The 20,736-nt window shown below is 46.8% G+C and overlaps 2 protein-coding genes across 3 annotated transcripts in view; one reads left to right on the top strand and one right to left on the bottom strand.

Moving 5' to 3' along the window:
* The window catches only part of DNAH9 (dynein axonemal heavy chain 9), a 3,419,770-nt gene that overhangs the window by 552,554 nt on the left and 2,846,480 nt on the right, over positions 1–20,736 (top strand). The gene's annotated exons all lie outside the window — the stretch shown is intronic.
* ARPC5L (actin related protein 2/3 complex subunit 5 like) overlaps positions 1–20,736 on the bottom strand; it is a 137,841-nt gene that overhangs the window by 66,695 nt on the left and 50,410 nt on the right. The window lies entirely within an intron of this gene.

Raw genomic sequence — 20,736 nt, 5'->3', positions numbered from 1 at the left:
CCAGTCTTTAATCAGTAGTTGTCAGTCTTTATCAGTAGTTGTCCTGGATGAAGTAAGTCCTTGAAGCCTGTTAGGCCATTCTGAACAGCTAGCATCTCTCTCTGGTTGATATGTAGATGCACTTGCTTTGGTGCCCATATGCCCTGAATGCATCTTCCTGCCATGTGGGCCCCCCAGGCATAATCTGATGCGTCGGTTAAGGTTTGGCTGGCAGGGGGGTAGAGTGAAGGGCCATCCCATGTTTTGGTGACAGGCCCTTGCCCACCATAGAAACTCCTGTTGCAGACAGGGAATGAGAGGAACCCTTGTTTCCAGACTGTGTGAATGTTGACTCCATAAACTTTTTAGGTACCATTGAAGTTTCCTCATTTGCAGTCTTGCATATGGAATTTGCAGGATGCCAGATGCCATGAAGCCCAGAGCCTGCAGAATTTGTCTTGCAGAAGACTGTGCTTTTGTTGCCATCAATTTATAAGTAAGTAGTCAGTTGCCTTTGTTTGTCTGGCGAGAGGTAAGTCATCTGGGCAGTTGTATTTAAGCTTTCACCCAGGAATATTATATTTTGAGAGGGTACCAGTTGTGATTTCTTTTCATTTATTGTGTAACCTAGGCATGTTAGAAGCCTTTTCACAAATGACAGGTGTCGAAGAGCAGCGTCCCTGTTCTCTGCTTGAATGAGACAGTCGTCCAAGTAAGGATATATTTGTATACTTCTGTCTGCAAAATGCAATTACTGGTGCCAGGCACTTTGTAAAGACCCTGGGCGCAGTAGATAAGCCAAAGGGCAGTGCAGAGAATTGGTAATGCATTAAGCCAGCCTTGAATCGGAGATATCTTCTGCTCGACTGTCTTATTGGGACATGCAGGTATGCCTCTTTTAGGTCTAAAGTCACCAGCCAAGCTTTCTTGCCCAGCATGGGCAGAAGCTGCTGCAAAATCAGCATTTTGAATTTTGGAATGTCCAGGTATGTGTTCAAAATCGATAAATCCAGTATTTGCCACCAGGCCTTGTCCTTTCTGGGCACCAAGAACAGTCTTGAGTAAAAACCTTGTCCTTTTTGATGTTCTGGTTCAGTCTGAATGGCCCACATATCCATGAGGGACGTAACCTGTTCTGTGCCTCTGCCCATTGATTTTTTGGCAGATCTGGCCAACCATTTGCCACTGGCAGAGTGTGGAAATGGAATCTGTATTCTTGTGATACTATGTTTAGTACCCACTTGTCCTGGGTTAACTGCCAATTTTGAGCAAAAAGTGCTAATTTCCCCCCTATGGGTGCTGCCAAAAGTTAAGTGCTTGGTGTAGGCAGAGGGAAGTCATTGGGATTGCTTTCTGTAGGTTTGCACTTCATCTCCTCCAGATTTGGAGGTGGATGCACCCCATTGCTTTGACCTGTATGAGTCTTGCGCCTGGTATCTGAAACCCTTAGGGCGTCTCAATTTGCCCCTTTGAGCTCTGACACAGCAAAGGACCAGTTTTTTGTAGGCCAGTGTCTACTGAATCTTTTTTCCCTGTTGAGGCCTTAACTCCCTTTGGACCCTGTGAAATAGTTTCAGGATAAGCAAGCAGGGTTTCTAAATAAAAATTTATTCGAGTCAGGGATCCTGTAATATCGGTCAGGCTTACTGGGAGCCAGAGGTAAGGAGTCAGGGGTCAGGCTTGACTCCGAAAACACAACATCCACAATGTCTAAAACAGGGGGAATGGCTAAAGGCTTGTGCTGAGGGAGAAGGAAATCCCTGAGCCTCTTTTTTGATTCTGAGAAGTCTTGACTCTCCCAGTGAAAATGCTCCCTCAAAGTACGCAAGGTTTCTCCAAATGAATAATCCTCAGGGGGAGATGCAGATTGAATAGACTCCTCAGCATCAGAATTCTCATAGAGAGGTAAAGATAATTCCTGATCAGAAGAAATAGAAACCTGATCTGAAGATTCAAAATCAGTGTCTTGCCTAGGCCTCTTATCTGGAGGGGGTGGTTACCCCTGATCAAGGTAATACGGTCTTCAGTCATTTTGATCATGTTTTTTAGGCATAGATGCCTGTGCACATGGCTCAGGCGTCAGTTTTTTTAGTTTTAAAAGATGCTTTTGCAGCTGTCGGTTTAATATACAAATGTTGAGGTCTGAATACACTCTCAGAAGCCAGTGTCTGCTCAGCGGCTCCGGACCCATCCAAGGGAGATACATCCGTCGGTCCAATACCTTGAGAATCTTGCGGCATGCCGGTCTCCACATGGGTGTCGGTAGAGACCTGCGACTCAAAGGTAGCGGGCATCAGGGGCTGCGAAAGTGCCCCACTGAGTACCAGCGAACCGGCGACTGGCTTAGAAGCTTCATTGTCTGTTTTGGATCTCGACTGTCTTTCTCTGTCCTTTTCTTTGCGTTTTTTTATGTACTCCGGTAGTCGGATTGCTATCTGACATTTCTGGGTAGTTAAATCAGTTTCCAAAATACTCTGATGCAAAAATATACAGACGCTTAATAGTGCGTTGGTTAAATTCTAGCACAAAACCGACAGCCAGGCACGTTGTGATCAGGGCCTATGCAAGGAATACAGTATAAATGGAAATCCTTATGAGGTATTTGCTTCCCACAAGTAATACAATTATTAACTTTTTCTGACATCGGTAAAAAGCAAGAAAAAGTTTCTAGGGTACTTAGCTTTAGTGAAGACTTCGGTTCTGAAACTCAAACTCGAATATTTCAGTAGTCTGCTGACCGGCACTTGCTAAATGCTTCTGCTTCGGACACCACACGGCAGGAAAGACTGAAGAAAATTGCGTCGGCTGCATATTTTATACCCCTGACAACCTGACGTCATAGAAGAGAAGACCGCAACGGACGCAGGACCCAAGACTTTGGAATTCAGGCTGACTTGAGGGCAACCTGCCAGCAGATTACCCAAATGTAATGACTGCAACAGTGAAACACGAAGAACATCCTTGTCCTGTTGTGGGTGGAGAGAGGATTTTTGGAGGTTGAGGGGGGAAACCCAGGTTGTTTAGCAGGGACATGATGAATTGGAGATTTGCCAGAAGAGTGGACTCTGATTCTGCCAAAATGAGAATATCGTTAAAGTAGGGGTAGATTTGTATTCCCTTGGTTGTGTGGGGCCAAGCACTTGGCAAAAACTCTGGGTGTCATACATAAGTCAAAAGGCAATGTAGTAAATTGAAAATGAGAAGAGGGCCCAGAGAAGCATAGGAACCTCCTGTGGGAGGGTCTGACTGGGATGTGCAGGTATGCATCCTTTAGGTCTAGAGTGAGAATGAATGCTTGAGATGGGATGAGGGGTAAAAGAAACTGAAGGGAGGGCATCTTGAAGGAGGGGACCTGTAGGAACAGGTTTAGGTATGAGAGGTCCAGGATGGGTCTACAGAGGCCATCCTTTTTTGGGACTAAGAAAAGGCAGGAGTAGAAGCCTAGTCACTCCTGTCCTGAGGAGACTGGTTCTATGGTTCCTTGGGAGACTAGTTCCTGCAGGATGGGAGGAAGTAGAGGGAGTTGATTTCTGAGAGGGAAAGGAATCCTTATTGGTGTCGTTTTTCTTTCCAGGAAAGAAAGTATCCTTTTTGGATGATGGAAAGAACCCACAGATCTGTAGTAATGGTTTTCCAGAAGGGGAGGCACTGGGTAAGGCGGGTGGACAGGGGCACTTGGGCAAGGCAGTCATGCGGAGGAGGGTCCTCCCTCTATCTGGAAAGGGCTGTTTGCTGGGGGGTTGTGGCTGAGGGAGCCTGGGATAAGGTTGTTTCCAAGGTCCCCTTTGTGGTCTGGCAGTAGAAGGGCGAGAGGTAGAAGGGGCCCTTCAGACAAAGGATGTTTTGGCTGGGTAGTTCCTGTAGTATCTGGGCACTGTCCTGCAGTTCTTTGCTTTTTTTTGCTTGCAAGTTTTTAAAAAGTTCTGCAGCAATTTTGCCAAATAGAAGGTAGTTATCCAGACGAGCATCCATGACCTTGGCTTTAAAATCATCTGGCAGAGGTTGCAATCTAAGCCAGGAGTATCTGTGCAAGGCTGATGCAGTGGCAGCAGATGCAGTGGGGGGTTGTGGCTGAGGGAGCCTGGGATAAGGTTGTTTCCAAGGTCCCCTTTGTGGTCTGGCAGTAGAAGGGCGAGAGGTAGAAGGGGCCCTTCAGACAAAGGATGTTTTGGCTGGGTAGTTCCTGTAGTATCTGGGCACTGTCCTGCAGTTCTTTGCTTTTTTTTGCTTGCAAGTTTTTAAAAAGTTCTGCAGCAATTTTGCCAAATAGAAGGTAGTTATCCAGACGAGCATCCATGACCTTGGCTTTAAAATCATCTGGCAGAGGTTGCAATCTAAGCCAGGAGTATCTGTGCAAGGCTGATGCAGTGGCAGCAGATCTGGCAGCTGCTTCTGCTGCTTCACAGCTGCAGTGGATAGAGTGTCTGGCTACTTGGGCAGCCAGAACAATTTTGAGGAAATGTCAGATTTGGCTGGACAGTCAGGGGTGGTAGCCAACAAAGTGGTGGCCTGAGAAACCAGGTTTAGGGCATACTTCACCATGTGTGGTAGTTTATAGCCCTGAAAGCTAGGGTAGAGGAGGTGTACACCTTTTTTTTCCATTCTGTCCATGTTTTGCTGTCTATCGGATGGCAGTAGGGAAGCAGAAAGCAATTGCCTAGACTGTCTGTCTGGGGATACTGCAATAACTGCTGGGTTGACCACAGGTGGTTTTATTAGGAAGTTGCAGTTATCAGGGACTTTGTAAAACCTATCCGGCCTTTTAGGGGCAAGAGGTTGAGAGTCTGGGTTCTTGGAAACCGAAGTGAAGGCATCCAAAAAAGCTGGAAGTACTGGAGGGATGGCTGAAGGTGAGGGGGAGTCAAGCTGTAGAAGCTCAAAGCATCTTTTCTTTGTTTCAGAGGCTAAAGAAGTATCCCACTTCATGTACTCATTTTTGAAATAGTCTCCCCAAATGATAAGTCCTCAGGTGGGGAATCCCCTTCACTAGAGTCGTCCTCAGGTGGGGAATCCCCTTCACTAGAGTCCTCTTCAGGTGAATAATAGTCTATGGGAGAGGCAATCTGAGACGCACAGGATACAGATTCCTCAGAGGAGGAGTAACACTTGTCTGGGTCTACATGAGTAACTGCTTGCCGAGTACAGGTTAAAGGCAGGGAGGAGGCAGAGGCCGGCCTAGGACTCAGCACAGGGATGCTAGTGGGAGTAGGGCCTGTAAGCCTAAGTGCCATAAAGGCATGCATCAAAGAAGAAATGAAGGATTTCCAGTCTGGGGCTGCTTGAGGCGTCGGGCTCAAGTGTTTTGTTTTCTGTTTCCTTTTAGTAGGAGTGTGCGTACAGGTAGGTAGGGAAACAGTGGCCTGTGTTGGAGTAGGAGAAGTCTCGGTTGGACAGTCAAGCGATGGTTCCCCCTCGACATCAGTTATAACAGACGTCTGAATCAACTCCACCGACGTGCTTTCCGTGGCTACTGACACGGCCTCTTCCAGAGGAGCCATCGGAACCGAAGTAATCGGGTGTCCCTCTGCCACTAGAACAGTAGTCGGCAGAATATCTGAAGACGGAACAGCATCTGGAGAAGGATTGCAAACCTTGGTCGTCTTCCAAGGTTGTTCGGCTTGGGCAGCCAACTCTGGATCCATCCTAAGTGTGAGGCATTTAAGCCTTTGGTTTTCTAAAACAGATTTAACATGACCAGATGGCTGCATAAGGTCTTGGGTACAAAGGATTGGCAAATAGAGTAGGCCTTACGGTCGTGCTCTTTACCTAAGCAAAAGACGCAGCGGTCATGGCAGTCTCCGTGGAATCTGGCGGCCGCAACTACATTTACTCTTTCTCCAACATTGGCTAATGAAAAACAACTACAGTAACCACGCTTAAGCATGAAAAAGGCAAACCGCAAAATGGTACTTTTCTTTTGGACGTAGGAGAGAAGCGGTAGAAGTTATAGTCTGCGGCTGAAAAGTTCTGAGGTCTGTGCATGCAGAGGTCACATTTATACTCTATGGTTTATGGGCCTACATGTGACGTCCCACATACCTACAGCAGCCAGGCTTAAACTTTTGTATAGGAGCAGACATCGGGTCGCCTGGGGCTGGAAATCCCACAGTATGAATACTGCAACATGGGAATAGGAGGACATCTAACATTTCACAGGAACACGTGCATTTAACTGAAAGTTTTGATACACATCCTATAAACTATTTCAGATCACACGCCAATAATAACCAAAATAAAAAGGTAGGGTAATAAATAAATGAGACACGCCTTCTCACCTACCTGTTGAAGGGAGAGGAATTTAAGGAGTGGGTAGTGGTGGAAATTTCTCAGAAGTTAAGAGAAAACAGAAATTTACTCTAAAAATATAGCCAGAGAGAAAATTAAATTGAATTTAAAAATACAGTAGAAATACAAGAAAGAGATATGGTTAAGAAATAAGAATTATTTAAAGGGACTGACAAATGTTAAAGTATTACGGACTAGGGGGAAATCACACACACAAAGAGAGAGTAGTAACTGTAGAATACTAAACAGAAAATAAGGGATTACCTCGATAGAGTCTAGAAAGACTGCTGTTAAACAATTAGAAGTTATGTACTCACCATAACGTTCCATCTGAGTAGGTGTATTCATTTGTCTGCAACCTGTGGGTTATGGATCCGATATCGGATCCGAACCGGCATAGTTTCCAGCTATGGATCCAAGCTCTCAGCTCCTCCCCTCACCCATAATGCCCTGCTCTACCCTCATGACCTCAGATCGAGTTTGCCAAAGCAACAATACCCTCAAAAGGGTAACCAGTAATATGCAGGAAACTGAAAGGCCAGGGGGATAGGAGGGCGGGATGGTTGCAGACAAATGAATACACCTACTCAGATGGAACGTTATGGTGAGTACATAACTTCTAAATCTGAAGTAGGATATTCATTTGTCTGCAACCTGTGGGACAGAGTCCCCAGCTACCTGAATCTTGGGCGGCCATCATGGAAGGATATTCCGAGCACCGAGCCAAAGGATGCTCTACCCCTGGATGCAAGATCCAACTTATAGTGAGAAATAAATGTATGAGACGAAGCCCATGTAGCTGCTGCACAAATATCATCCAGAGGAATCCTAGCCTTGAAGGCTGCTGAGGTAGATACTGACCGGGTTGAATGGGCATGAACACCCTCCGGTGCGGGCCTTCCTGACGCTTGATAAGCCAATAAAATGCACTGTGAAATCCAGCGGGACAGAGAAACTTTGGAAATTGGCTTGCCCAAATTGAATTTTGCAAAGGAAATAAACAGCTGGTCGGATTGCCTATGACCAGCTGTTCTGTTGAGATAAAATCTTAGTTGCCTGTGAACATCTAGTGAGTGTAGCCTATATTCACCTTTGTTTTCATACTTAGGGAAGAAAACAGGGAGGTTAATAGATTGATTGATGTTTGCTTCAGAAGCGATTTTAGGAAGGAAGGACGGGTTGGTCCTGAGGGAGACACGGTCCGGATAAAAACCAAGTAAGGAGGTTTAGCTGATAAAGCTTGAAGTTCAGAAACTCTCTTGGCTGATGTAATGGCTACCAAAAAGGCTGTCTTGTAAGACAAGAATTTGAGGTCCACTGTAGCGGGCTCGAAAGGGGAGCGGTCAAGGCCTGTAGGACCAGAGAAAGGTCCCAAGGAGGAACTGCTTGCTTAATAGGGGCCTGAGAAGGAAAGTACCTTTAAGAAAGGTTTTGCACAATTTGGCTGACATAAGAGGATTAGACTCTTGACCAATGTGATAGTGAGAAATTGCCGCCAGTTGAACTTTGACTGTGGAACTGCTGGCACCATCATTAAAGAGAGGTTAGAAAATCAAGCACTACGGGAGAGGAACCGTGAAGGGATCTAGGCCTTGCCTCCGCCCACACAGAGAAACGTTTCCATTTGCTTGGTAAACCTTTCTAGTGGCTGGTTTATGAGCCGCCACCAAAATAGCCTTTACCGGTGAAGAGATACGGGAGTCCTTATCAAGAGTGGAACTGGAGCAGCCAAGCGGTCAGCTTCAGGCTGTCCAGGTTCGGAGGAGGAATGCAGGATGGATGGGATATCAGATCCGAATAGGATCTAGAATCCAAGGAGGATTCACAGAGTGAGACCTTAGGAAGGGGAACCAGATCTGTCGAGGCCAGAACGGAGCAATGAGAATCATTCTGCAACCCACCCGAGAGGCTTTCTGAAGAACTTGCAGCATCAGAGGCAAGGGTGGATAGGCATACAGAAGACCGGGTGGCCAAGCATGCACCAGAGCGTCTCTTGGGGTACCTCCGGGAGGAGGTATCAGAGCGAAAAACTGTCGCACTTGGTGTTTGAGGGAGAGGCAAAAGATCGCATGAAGGGGTTCCCCACCGTGCGAATATGCGTTCCGCTACTTGACAATTGAGAGACCACTCGTAAGGGGTCAGAATGGTGCGACTGAGCTTGTCCGCTAGGATGTTGGACCGACCGGAATGTGCGTTGCTATGAGAAAGCGATTGGTGGAGATTGCCCATTCCCAAACTCTCATGGCCTCTCGACAAAGAGGGTAAGACCTTGTTCCCCTTGCTTGTTGATGTACCAGACAACAGACATATTGTCCGACTGAATCGCAATTGTTCCCAAGGGAAGAAAGACCTGAAGTGCTAGCAACGCTAAGAGCACAGCTCTCATCTCTAGAACATTGATATGCAGTGAGGTCTCTGTATCGTTCCACGTGCCTTGGACTGTCCGCAGTGCCCCCACCCGAGGCGGAGGCGTCCGTGGTCACCGTGGCGAGAGGAAGGAGCACAAAATGGGCGACCCTCGTGGAGATCCGGGAGTGGAGCCACCACAAGAGGGACCGCTTGCAAGCCTTGCTGATCGCTATGGGATGATACATGGGGAGAGCAAGGTAAGACCACTGTACTAAGAGCGTCCACTGTAGAATGCGCATATTGAGCCTGGCAAGAGGAAGAAGAGCTATCGTGAAGCCATGGACCCTAGAGCCCTCAGGACCAACTCCGCTGGAACAGAACATGAATGGAGAATGGCCCGCACCTGGAGCTGCAGATTCAGAATCCTGTCCGCAGTGAGGAAGGCTCGTAAACTCCTTGTGTCTAGTCTGGCCCCTATGAAATCTAAGAGCTGAGTGGGTGCCAGGTTGGACTTTTGTATTTATTGTGATGCCCAGAAATGGAGCAAGATGGAGAAAGGAGTCTGAGAGAAGTAGATGCCTTGTTGGGGCGGTAAGGAGCCAGTCGTCCAGGTAGGGAAAGACCTGCACCCCTGAAGCCTCAGGTGGGCCGCTACCACTGCTAGTACTTTGGTAAACACCCTGGGGGCTGTGGTGAGACCAAAGGGAAGGACCCGGAACTGGTAGTGACTGGCTCCCAGCCGAGGCGGAGAAACCTCCTGGGCGCCTGTCCATTAGGATGTGGTAGTACGCGTCCTTGAGATCTATCGAGCACATCCAGTGGCATTCTCCCAGAAGGGGGAGAATAGATTGTAGAGTGACCATTCGAATTTTTCTTTGGGGACTGCCAGATTCAGGAGAGAGAGGTCTAGGATTGGTCTTAGTTCCCCGTCTTTTGGCACTAAAAGAACCTGGAGTAGAACCCTGATCCGATCTGGTCTGGGGGAACGGGCTGGATGGCTCTTTTCTCTAGCAGATGGCCAATTTCTGCTAAAGCGGCCTCCCTTTGACCGGGTGGTACGTCTGGGAGGGACTGCATCTTTGGAAGGTGAAGGAAAGGAATGTGATATCCCCTGGATATGATTTGGAGAACCCAGCGGTCCGATGTTATGGACTCCCATGCCGCTAGGTGCCCGAACGTCCCGACTGCCTCCAGAGTAGAGCAGTCGGGCAGCCCTCAGGGCTGCTGCGAGCCGTTCAGAGAAAGGTTCCCTGGACCCGAAGTTTCTGGGAGCCCCTCTGCCTCTAGGGCGGCGTCCTCCCTGTCCTCCTCTGCCACGGAAGGACTGGTTGTCCGGAGCAGGCTGGGACTGCTGCGACTTCCGGAACCACATCTTCTTCTGACCCTTTTGGTTCCTAGAATAGGGCCTCTGGGGTGCAGAGAAGCGGATTCGACGGCAGACAGCGTCTTCCGTCCTTCTCGCTCTGGGTCAACGCCCGCGAACGGTCTTGCCAAACAGAGCAGAACCATCAAAGGGCCTTGAAGGGCTCAGAAAAAGTGGCGGAGCCAGGCCTGACGTCTAGTGACCAGTCCTGTCCCGCAGCTCTAGCGGCGCCCTCCGTAGCATGGGAGAGTAGCCGATAGAAGTATCGTGGACTGACCTAGAGTGGCCATTTTGGTGGAGTGCAGAGCTCTGTCCTCCTCCGAAATGGACTCAGGGGGGGATGCAGCGTACTCCTTAATAAGGTCTCGCTGCATCCGAATAACATGTGCCAAATAGTTCAGCGCCCTCACGGTCGCCGAACTGAACATCCGCTTCCCAAGCGGTCCATCATCGAGACTCCTTGCTCGGTGGGTGGACTGAGGACTCTCCTGAGCCAGTTCCCTCTTTGTGGCGCCGCCATCAACATGGCATCTACAGGAGGCCCTTACTCCAATGGGTCCTGTCAGAAGGCGGGCTAAGGATTTTGTCAGGTCTTTTGGGAATTGGCTCCACGGTGTCCGGTTCCTTCCACGCCCTGGTGGTAATAAGGTCCACCAGGGGTCGGCAGGGGACACCCAAGAGGTAGACGGGCCCGTTTGAATGCCTCCAAGAACACGGACTCGTCCGAGGAAGACTTGGGGCAGACCACCCCTGATACGGAGCATTTCCATGATGTCTCCAAGGAGACATCCTCGGGTGACCGTGGGGAGCCTTCCCCTTCCTCCAAGTCCGTGTCTTCAGTGAGAGACTCAGGGAGTCAATGTGCCTCCTTGAGCCTCCTCTGGGGGCTGTCAGAGGAGTCCGCAGCAATTTGCTCCATAGGAGCAACTTGGGGCACAAGCGGGCTGTCCCAGGGGCCGGATGGTGGAAGCCTGGCCCAGTGCAGAGGTGGCGAAGCAAGTGCCGGGGTCCGGAGACCCTCAACAGAGCCCTCTCCACTACATCAAAAGCCGAAGGAGCCGACCTCGACCAAAGGATCCGACAATCGGCTCCCCTCGGATCCGAAGAGTGGATCGAGGCGCGCGAGGCACTCGGATCCGAAGGACAGTGCGCTCCGACACAGACGGCGCGAAGCACTGATCCCCGGATCCGGCTCGGATCCAGGCTCCGAGATCGGGTCCGAGGGCATGGTCGGATCCGGTACCCAGTACTATCGGATCCGACCTCCCCCCTCGGCTGCTCGGCTCCAGCTGCTCCGAACCCGGAAGCGGGTCGGAGAAGGAGCAATAGGCTTGAAAAGGGTGTTGAGCTCCCCGGAGGCAAGAGCACTCCCATCTGCATCTGGGCCTGGATGAACCTTCGCATCATCCGGTCCAGATCAGCATCGAGCTATGGGTAGATCTCGGCGAGGCTACCGTAGGCCTGGAATGCCTCCTCGATAGCCTCGCGTCGCCGCCTCCTCGGGACCCGGTGAGAAGCAGACAGGTGAGCGGCGCCGAGAAGGAGGAGACCGCTCCAACAGGAGCCGGGAGAAGCCGCTTGGCAGGGGCCGAAACAGAGGTCTCGGCCCGCCAGGTGCTTCTCCCTCCGGTCCTTCTTAAGCATCCCTCTCCTGTCCTGAAGCGGGAGTTTGAGTCCCAGGAGCAGGAGGGGGTGCTACAGGGAACAGCTGCAGCCGCAGGAGTCCCGAAGGAGGCGGGGTCGGAGCCGAGTCCGGCGGTAAAAGACCCGCCAGGACCAGCTTGGACCTCCGCTCCTCAGTGCCCTGGGGTTGAACCCTGCACAAATGGAACAGCCAGATGTGAGGTGTTCAACCCCAAGACACTAACACACCGAGTGTGGCCATCAGCGGTGAGAGCTTATGGCCACACTCGCATTTAGAAAAATGACTTAGGCTGGTCAGCCATAGTCAAAACTTCCCAAAAGTTACAGAAGTAACTTAACAAAAACTAAAACAAGCACACAGGCCTCACACACACTCTTACCAGCGAGGGAGGGAATAAAAATACTACTGTAAATAAATTTAAACTAAAACAGTCAATACACAAAGGGAACCTACAACTTTCACACAAAAAGTTTAAAGAAAGCAAAAAATTTCAATTTTTATACAAGAAAATACCACTTAGCTGAGAGCTAAAGAAACCACATCCAGTTACCAGCGCGGCAAACAAGATCTGAGGTCATGAGGGTAGAGCAGGGCATTATGGGTGAGGGGAGGAGCTGAGAGCTTGGATCCATAGCTGGAAACTATGCCGGTTCGGATCCGATATCGGATCCATAACCCACAGGTTGCAGACAAATGAATATCCTACTTCAGATCTGTTTTTTGATGACAATTCCACAGCACAAAAACTTTTGGTACAATGACTCAGGCAACAAAAAGTAGAAAGGGTTGTTGCCAAGCTTAGGGAGTCTACCACACAGAAGATAGCAACAGATCCTAAAGTAGTGCTAGAAATATTTCCGAAATTTTATGAAAGTCTGTGTAAAGAAGAGAAATATGGAAATCAAGAAAAGGTACAAATGGAAAAGTCTAAGTAGATAAGGCTCAATTACTAACAGGATAAGAGTGGAGATAAAAATGGTGATGTATAACCAACCCACGGGAAAGTCTCCAGGAATAGATGGTATTTCTCTGGAAGCTAGAAGGGAAAAAACTGAAAAATCTGGAAGGTTTTGTTTAACAGCATTTTAAGAGGAGGAGAAGCACCAACATCCTGGAAGAAAGCAATGGCGGCTGTAATACCTAAAGAGGGTAAAGACCCATCACATTCAGCTTCAATACAGGCCCACTTCAATCCTAAACCATGATTAAAGTGTTTACGTCTAGAACTGCTAAAAGAATGGCAAAGGTGATGCCAAAATTGATAGATAGTTTTGTGGCTGGGAGACAAATATTCGGCAACATTAACAGAACATTGATTATACAGAGGGAAGCAGAAATTAAGAAAATACCCACTGCTGCTGGTGGATCCTGCTGCAGAGAAAGCATTTAAGAGAGTTAAGAGTTTATGAGCAGGGTTAAGAGAATATTCAATCAGTGACGAAAATTAAAATGGGTGGGTTCCTCTCTGATAATTTCCATTTGAGCAGAGGAAGTAGGCAGGGGTGTCCTCCTTCCCCTTTGTTATATGCATTATATTTAAAACCACCGGCAAAGAAAATAAGGGACTCAAAAATTCAAGGATACAATTGGTATGGCAGTGAAGAAAAATTGGATCTACTTGCAGATATTTTATACCAGACAAAAACAGAAAGGGACATTAAAAGTGTTGTGGAACATTTTGAGGCGATTTCAGATCTTTTTGGGATACAAAATGAATGAAGCTAAAACAAAGGTAGCTGTAAATTATGTACCCACACACTAAAGTTCAGCAATATCCATATTTAAGGAGACACGGTCAACTGAAGTACTTAGCAGTATGGATTAAAAAGGATTCTGGTGTGGCAAGCTAAGGACACGTGGGAAGAGACCAACCAAAAGATAATACCAAAACTGAGAAATTGGAAGAGAGTACAGCATTTCACCAGCTACAAGGTTAGGTTTTTCAACTTTCAGTATCACTGTGTTTTTGGATTTTAGTGGCCTGTTAGGGTGGTATGTAGTCAATAGAGGAGGAGAGAGAGGGGCATGCTGAAGGCTTTTTATATGAGTTTGTGTGCAGTGGTTAATTGTGAATAAGTGAGGTAGTGTGGGAGTTCAAGCCAGTTTAACCATTGTAGAGAGAAAGTAGTGGTGTACTGAGCTTTTAGAATTGGTTACAAATTTGGTGATCTTGTAACATGAGTCCAGTTTGGTTTTCAGGGAGGACTGGATATTGGAGAGGATTGGGGCACCATACAGTAGAGATGATAGCAGGAAGGAGGATGCTAGAGCTTTTTTAGCAGTAATATAAGATAGTATTTGTGTCTATAGAGGGTACCTAATTTTTGAAGTGTTTTTTTTGATGTTGCTATGGATATGGAGGTTGAATGTTAGATTTTCATCAGTAACTCCTACTTGGAGTTACTCCTACTTGCTACTTGGAACAACTTCAATGAGTTACTCCTACTTGCTACTTGGAACAACTTCAATGAGGATATTAAGGGATTGGACAGGAAAATCATTTTTGTACATAGCAGTAGTTTTTTGTGGGGAATATTAGAAGTTTGCTTTTTATTGGGATTTAGAGCGAGGTGGTTTGACATCCAGTACAAATTATTGTATAATTATCTGCATATTGGATAACTGTGCCATGGGTAAGGGTGGTGCAGAAGTTAATGAATATACTAAAAAGGAGGGGACCTAGTATAGATCCTTGAGGTACACCTGTGGTTGTGTTGAGAGAAGGTGAGGAGTGTTGCCATTTGGTGGATTGTTGCCTATTGATGAGATGAACCAGTTTAACGTACGAGGTGAGAGACCTAAGTTGGTGAGTTTTGAGAGCAGAAGGGGATGTGAAACTGTGTCGAAGGCCTTAAAGGAGATTATGTAACCGGCATTGCGAGCCCTGTTTACTGTATCCAAAAAGGATATGAGAGCAGTACAGGTACCATGACCTGGCCTGAAGTCTGGGGGAAAAGTATCTGGTTTTGGACAAGAGAGAGTTGAGTGTGAATACATTTTTCTAATATTTTATAGATGGCAGACAGGATAATGATGGAGCGAAAATTAGATATCAAAGTTTTTGCCACCTATATAGAGTGGAAGAACAAATGTTTTCTTCCATATGTTTGGTATACTGGTTAGTTTGTGTTGGTCTTGATGGCTTAGGAAGTGCTCATTTTATTTTTAATCACTAGTCGTTTTGCCCGGTTGTATTACTGTTTATACTGAATGAGGTCACTGGATAGAGAGGAGGGACGGGAGAAAGAAAATGGACAACACAGATACCTAGTTATGGTAAGTACATAACTTCTAAATCTGATGTTGCCCTTTTCATTCCTCCTCACTGATGGCTCAAGAGTCCCCAGCTAGGGAAATCCAGGGTAGCCCCTAAGGATGATGTGCCACAGCATGGTTGAGCCAAAAGATGCCCTGCTCCTAGAAACACTATCTAACTTATAATGTGAAACAAAGGTATGAGTCTTAGACCAAGTGGCTGAAGCACACACCATCAATACAGGCTCTGGAACAGATAGCCCTAGTGGAATGAGCCTTGGAAGATTGGAGCAAGTCTATACCTTTCTCAGAATAAATGAATGAAATGCAAGTCTGTTATCCATTTGGCTAAAGTGATTTTCTAAACTGCCTGCCCTGACCAGCTTGCTGAGAAGACAAAGAGCCGATTGGACTTCCTACAACTCTGTTCTGTGGAGGTAGAAATGTAATAGTCTGAACATCCAGGGGATGTAAAAACTATTCACCTTTGTTCAAAAATTTGGGGAAGAAAACTAGTAAATGAAAGGATTAGTTAATGTTAGATTCTGTGGCCACCTTAGGCAAGAAATAATTTGTTCTTAAGGATACTCTAACTTTGAAACGAATAAATCCAAAAGCCACAGGACGCGGAGCCAAAGTAGAAGTATAAAGTTTATTTTTATTACACCACGTACACCAAACACGTAAACCAAGTGCTTTCACCCGGCCACTGCCAGGCTTTTTCAAGGAATGAATACTTGTAAAAGCCATCCCTTCATCATTAAATAACAATTTTCTAAGTCAGCTGATCAACAGATTAATTATCATCAATTAACTTAAAATACACTTTCAAGCCCATTCAAAAATGTATACTTGTTTTTCTGTATCGTGTGTTACAATTCCCAAATCAATCATATACATAAAACATAATCATTCTAAACTTAATAAAATGCTTTATAAAAAACTTTATAAAAAATATATTATAAAAAGTGCTTTTAATTAATTGTTATGAAACATAACAATATAAAAATCAAATTTATTCAGAGCATAGCCCTTCTTAATTTTAAAACACTCCCAATGTTTGTACTAATCATTTAATCCCGGGGCTCTAGTTTGGTCCAGTCTCAATTGCCAATACAGTTCACGATATTCCAGACGGGTCTCCCAACTCCCCCCTCTTACTTCTGGAGTAATCTGCTCCAGTACCATAAATCTCAAATTCATATTGTTGCAAACTTGGGAGTGTTTAAAAAACGCATTACTCTCCTTCCCTCTAAGAATGTCATAAAAATGTTCATACACTCTCTCTTCTCAAAGTTCTTTCCGTTTTACCCACGTAAAAACAAACAATGCATACAAATTCCTAAATATACCACTCCCTTTGCACCACAGTTACAATATCTACTAGGTTCAACATGGTAAAAAATTGGTTACAGTTACCGCATTTGTATATACCTAACCTGTGGAATGTGAAAAGTAACAAGACCAGGTTAGGTACATACAAATGCGGTAACTGTAACCATTGTTTTGCCATGTTGAACCAAGGTACCTTTCATCTACCTGATAGGAAGTTCACAGTTAGATCTAGTAGTAGCGAGAGCGAGAGACAGCAAGCGAGAGCGAAGGGGGCTGGAGGGAGGGAAAGCAGGACTGCAACAGTGAATACACTCAAACATCTACATTTATGGTAAGTATACACAACTGTACTATGTTCTTCGTGTTTCACTGTTGCAGTCATCACACTCGGGTTGATTCCTAAAGATGAAGAAAGGGTGGCAGCAGTCAAGAAGAGTTTGAGCTGGCTAGTATGCCCTGCAGGACTTCAGTTGCAAAACCCACCCTGGATTTGTAAAATATAGACAGGTGGTAATGCTTGGTGAATGAGTGTACAGAACTCCAGGTAGCAGCCTCCAGAATGTCCCTGATAGGGACTCCCCTGAGGAATGCTGTAGAGGTTCAAGTTGCCCTAGTGGAATGTGTTCTGACCCCCTGAGGGGTTGGTTTCCCATGGTGTTTGTAGCAGAAATGGATAGTGTGCGCTATCTATTTGGAAATTGTCCGTTTTAAAATGGCCTTGCCCTCTGCCCTTGGTGGAAAACTGAGTAATAACTGGTCAAATTTCCTTAAGAGCTTAGCCCTATCCATGTAGAATCTGAGGGCTCAGGGGTAGGTGCCAGGGTGGCACCAGTGGACAGACTGTGCAGTAGTGGGTACCAGTGCTGGCATGGCCAGTCTGGGGCAATCAGGACTGCCCTTGGTCTGTCCTGTCTTATCTTGAGCAATATTCTTGAGAGAGGAGGCAGAGGTGGAATGCACAGATTGAGAGGTTTACCCACTGGAAGGATAGGTCATCCACTTTCCAGGCCCTGCTGTGAGGTGCCCTGGTGCAGAATTTGCTGAGCTGGTGATTGCAGGGGGAGGCAAAGAGATCCACCTCTGGTGTCCCCCATTTCTGAATCACAAGGCTGAAAGGGCTGGGCTCTAATTGCCACTCGTGTGGGTCTAGGAAATTTCTGCTCAAGTGTGCCAGTGAGTTTTGTTTGCCTGGCAAGAATTGAGCTTGCAGATGGACCTGCATGTCCAAGGCAGTGTTCCACAGGGCCATGGCTAGCCTTCAGAGTGGGTTCCCCCCTGATTGTTAATGTACCACATAACTGTGCTGTCTGTTTTTATTAGCAGGGGTCCTGGCGAGAGAGTAGGGATCTGAAAGCTGTTAGAGCATGCTGAACAGCTAGCATCTCTTTCTGGTTGATGTGCAGATGAATTTGACTTGGGCTCCAGTGGCCTTGAAATCACTCGTCATCCAGGTGTGCCCCCCCCAGGCATAATCTGAGGAGTCTGTGGTTAGAGTTTGGGCGGTGTGGGGTTGAGTAAAGGGTAGTCCCTTGTTGGGGTAGCATGCTGCTGCCCACCAAAGAAACTCTGTCCTTAGACAAGGTATGATAGGAATGACTGTTTCCAGGTCCTGAGAATGTTGGCACCAAAAAGACTTTAGTACCACTGAAGTTTCCTCATATGCAGTCTGGTGTATGGAATTAGTAGGATGCAAGAAGCCATGACCCCTAGGGTCTGCAGGATTTCCCTTGTGGATAGCTGGGTTCTGGTGGCCATTTGAGTGTAGTAGCCTGTCAGACAGGCTTGTTTTTCTGGAGTAAGGAATGCCATCTGGGATGCTGTGGCCAAGCTTGCTCCCAGGAATACAATCTTTTGACTGGGGACTAGTTTTGATTTCTTTTAATAGTGTACCCCAGGGAGGTTAGAAGGTTTTGGTACCAACAGGAAGATGTTTAGAATGGAAAGATGTAGGATTGGGCGCCAAGTGCCCTCTTTTCTCGGTACCAGAAAAAGTCTGGAATAGAACCCTTGACCTATCTGTTCCGCAGGAACAGGATGAACTGCCCTTCTGGAGAGCAGGGATTAAACTTGGTTTTGTGCCTCTGCCCACTGGTTTGGAGGTATGTCTGGGAACCTTTTTGGGGTTGGCAATGACTAAGTAAAATTAGTAACCCTGAGATACAATGTTGAGGACCCATCGGTCTTTGGTGACGAAGTCCAGTTTTTTGCATGATGAGCAAGTTTTCCTCCTAGGGGCACAAGCAGTTGGGCAGTGGAGTGAGAAGTCATTGTGAATTTGTTCCGTAAGGGGGTGGCTTAGCACTCCCTATTTTTGAAGTGGAGGCACTCCATTGCTTAGATCTCCACATACCCTTAAATTGTAGTCTAGGGGGTCTGTTTCCCCTGGGTCTAGTTTGAGATTGCCTTGAGGGGGCTGGAAAAGGCCAATGCTTCGAGGGGCAATGCCTACTGAATCTAGGAGATAAATCTTTGACTGTCTGCATAAATTTAGCTTTTTCTTCAATCTTTTTAAGAACCTCTCCTGTTTTGGTGCCAAACAGATTGTCCTTGTTCAAAGGAGCATCTAGTAATTTTGATTTGACATGGTCTGGCAAGGTCTGCTCCTTACGCCAAGCATGCCTTCTCAGTACAGAACCAGTGACTGCAATGTGGCTTTGACTCACTGGAAGCATCTTGCAGGGCAGCAAAGTATGCTTGCTGACTTGGCTTGCAGAATGCATAAGCTCTTGTAATTCTTTATTTTCTGTAGTCTGTAAAGTTAGCTAATTTTTGCTTAATAAGTTACATAATATGTTGTTGGTACTTCATGTGAAACTGGCAATTCAAAGCCCTAATGGCGAGAGTTGCAGAGGTATATACTTTCTTACCCCATCTGTCTAAAGCGCTGGAATCCCTGTCCAAAGGGGTGGGATTCTTAGCTGTAGTTGCTTTGATACCTTTAGACCCCTGGGAGATGACTTCTGGGTCAGCTGTAGGATTTTGAAAAGGAATTTGAGAGAGTCAGGAACTCTGTAGTATCTGTCTGGTTTCCTAGGAGCAGGGGGTAAAGTATCAGGAGTTAGACTGGATTTCAGAAAGACCTCATCCACAACATCCAGGACTGGGGGTATTGCTAAAGGCATACGTTGTGGCAAATCTACAAATTCTCAAAGTCTCTATTTGGACTGAGAATAGTCTTGGCATTCCCAGTGGAAATGCTCTCAAAGTATGTAAGGTTTCCCCAAAAGAAAAATCCTCTGGAGGGGAAGCACAGGGAATGGATTCCTCGACATATGAATCCTCATAAGCAGATAAAAGGCATGTCTTCATAAATCAGACACCTCAGAGTAGGCGGACTAGGCTGCTGGGGACAGGTTTTTTTTTCTCTTAGCAGGAGAAGGCTGGCTTCCCCTAATCACCATAACAAGGTCTTCTGCCATTTTAAGCATTTGATGTTGTGGTAAGGAAGCAGGTGCTTGAGTTTGGGTAGTCGTTTTTTTAGGCGTAGCTTGTACTCAGCCTCAGAACTGAAGATGTGAAAGAAGTCGTGGTTTGTGTCAAATATCGGTAGAGCGATAAACTTCCTCCGAAGCCGGTGCCTGCTCAGCGGCTCTGGACCCATACAAGGAAGAGACATCCGCAGGTTCCGTAGTTGAAAGAGAGTCTTGCTGCATACCGGACTCAGAATGTGTCTTGGTAGAGGCCACCGAATCCACTGAAGCAGGCATCAGGGGCTGCGAAAGAGCCAGAGTACCGGCAAACTGGCAAATAGCTTAACAGAAGCGTCGTTGGCAGTTTTGGACCTGGGCGGTCTTTACCTTTATGTTTTTTGGAAGATCGGTAGTCGGATGGCTTACCTAAGCCATTTCGGAATACAGAGATTGAGAACAAAAGTATTTAGCAACATTAAGGGCCAGACAACGAATAGTTGGGGCATTGAACAAAGCACAAAACAGACAGTGAGGTACGTGGTGGTCTGGGCCTAAACAGGTGATGCAGTAAGAATGGAAATCTTGGTGTAGTATTTGCTTTCAACAGGCGAGACCACTGTTAACTTTTTCTGACATCGGTTAGAGCAAGAAAAAAGGATCCCTAATGGGGTACTTAGCTTTAGAAGACTTCAGGATGATTCAGTTCGGAAACGAAAACTCAGGTAGTGGCCGATCGGCACTCGTGCGAACTGCTTCTGCTTCGGGCTCCTCGGCAAGAAAGAATGATGTAATGGCATTGGCTGCCTGTTTTTATACCCCCTGACATCAGTCCTGGAGCGACAGCAAAAGAAGCAGAAATACTAAGTCTCTGATATTCGGGCTACCTGCAGGCGGATAACCCAAGTGTGATGACTGCAACAGTGAAACATGAAGAACATCCAAAGTTACCAGAGAAGAGAGAGAGCAGAACCGCCCATGGATCAGAGGCCTCCTGACAGAACCGGACCCGAGCTGCTGAAGCCCCAAAGGGAAGTAACAGAACAGATCAAGTCAGAGCCAAAGTCAACCCCCAAGAGTCAGTGCCAATGTCTTGGATCTGGGACCTGTTCTGATCT

The sequence above is a fragment of the Protopterus annectens genome, chromosome 4.part0 (genome assembly GCF_019279795.1).
Source record: "Protopterus annectens isolate FY-2018-M chromosome 4.part0, PAN1.0, whole genome shotgun sequence".
Taxonomy (NCBI): Eukaryota; Metazoa; Chordata; order Ceratodontiformes; family Protopteridae; genus Protopterus; species Protopterus annectens.
The sequence above is the reverse complement of the archived record's forward strand: the minus strand, read 5'-3'. Positions and strand labels throughout refer to the sequence as shown.